This window comes from Ceratina calcarata, unplaced genomic scaffold (genome assembly GCF_001652005.2).
Source record: "Ceratina calcarata isolate Rehan_Ccalc_2016 unplaced genomic scaffold, ASM165200v1 scaffold406, whole genome shotgun sequence".
NCBI classification, from domain to species: Eukaryota; Metazoa; Arthropoda; class Insecta; order Hymenoptera; family Apidae; genus Ceratina; species Ceratina calcarata.
This window is the reverse complement of record NW_017164078.1, coordinates 28112-30292: the sequence shown is the minus strand read 5'-3', so window position 1 is coordinate 30292 and position 2181 is coordinate 28112.

Genomic DNA, 2181 nt, shown 5'->3' with positions numbered 1-2181 from the left:
TAATGTCTTTTTGTAATACAATTTTCCAATTCCATTATAAAATACTCAAGTTTTTTCTGCTAATTTAGTGAGACTACTTCTGAGCTACTGAACAGAACTGGCTATTGAGAAAAGTGATCGATAAATTCTCCCGGTTTCTTCTATAAGCAAATCGCCCTGAATTACCGCGTGAAAGTGCTGATTCCCGTATCTACGAGTAGGTAATTACGAGTTCCTCGATAATTACATACGGAAAACGCAACCACCGCGTGCCAATTTGTGACACGGTAACCGCGCATGATACATATTTAAATACATACATAAACCGATTACAGATGAATGGAATACTGTCTACTGACATTCCACGGTTCTCTGATCTAAAACTCGCCAAAAATACTATTTATGAAATCTATACTCTACAGAAACAACTGATACAATTTTATACGAGTAATGTATAAAACTGCATTCTCAATTGCACAGAATTGTCACATTTCTACAATTGAGGTAGAAAATATCGTAGTATTATTAAGAACAATGTTGATGAGTATTGTAATTATAATACTTGTAGTATATTTTAATAATATTAAAATAAAACTACTTCTTTATTTTATTTTATTCGATATTGCATAAAATGAATTGTCTTTCTGAACGTGTTCAATCACCGCAATCAATCGATGCACCACTTCGCACCATTACCCTAGTCAGCAATTAAACCCGTATTGCACTTTTCTTTCCGTGCAAGTGTAAATACGAGCAGCGTGGCAATTACTCATTTTGAGAAACATTGATTGCATCCTTCGTAAGGGACTTCCTCTGTGATTAATGGAACGTGACCGGTCGCACGAGGAAAAGGGAACACGAAAGCGAGCGAAGAGGGCTAAAACACAATTTCATACGTCACTCTCGGCGTGAGAAGATAACGAGCTACGCTTGGGAATTTATCCCCTCGTGTGCCGATCGTGTCTTTTTGTCGTAGTCTTGTTACCGTTAACGAATAGCATTTCCGAATCGGTCCACCTAACCAATTCCGCGTTCTCTTCAAGATTTAATTACAAAGGTTTGGAACGCCTTCTCATATCCTATCTCACAGACTGTTAATTCTTATGCAAGACATTTATTATATCATCCGAAGAGAAAATTCTTCAAATATATATAAGTTCATTTCCTTTTCCTATGTATATCTTTAAATCGTTTGCCTTCTTCAATGTTTATGTTCAAATGATAATTGCGATAATTCTAATGATGATAGAAAACAGTATAACTATAATGACATCTCAAGGCACATAAAACATCTGCAAAATCTAAGATGGCAAGGAAACATTGTTACCATAGCTCGATTAATACGAACATAAGGGAACGTTGAACTTAATAATGCGCGGGTTCAAGTACAATCTTGCCTCGCGATTATAATTATATTTCCTTGCTTAATAATAATTAAAGCCTGTTTGTATTTCGCCTAGAATCTCAATCAAGACGAGTTATCAACAATAATTATTACCGTGGCGGAACTACCATTTGCGGTTGACATACTGTAATCAACTAAGCGATCTTCCTGTTTCGACATGCACGCACTTGTTCGAAGAATTCCGAATGAAAAATTGATAGATGTCTTAATCAAGTGGAATAGTATACTGACTGTGAGACGTTGTCACGATACATGTCACCCCAATCAAAAACCATTGTACTATCCTAACTTCTTATTTATGCGAAACGCAGAATTGCATAATATAATTTTTTTTATTTCGTGCACCGATAAATGCGTTGCTAATTAAGATGGAGTGTCTATTATGCTACGAAATATGATTTCATCTAATTAAGAAATTGTCTTAATTAATTTTTATTTACCGTTTCAGTCTTAAGCACAGTCGCGTGGCAAACGGTGTAGCTACGGGCATGAAGCAATTTTTTTGTTCATATTACATAGAAAGGTACGTGCCGCAGCCTACACAGCTGGCATTCAACCGTTAACGTTTAAGCTACTATCTGCGATATCGTGCAAGTAGATTGCGAAATTTGATAAGCGATCAACTTAATGCATAAATCTAGAAGATTATTAATACATGTATACGTGATCTACAATCAAATCATTTATGATATATGTATAGTCATACGAGGTATTGATGATGTATAATCATACGAGGAACGAGAATAGCATTGTTATTAGTATTATTATAATTGACAAAAATTAACTAATAATTGTCA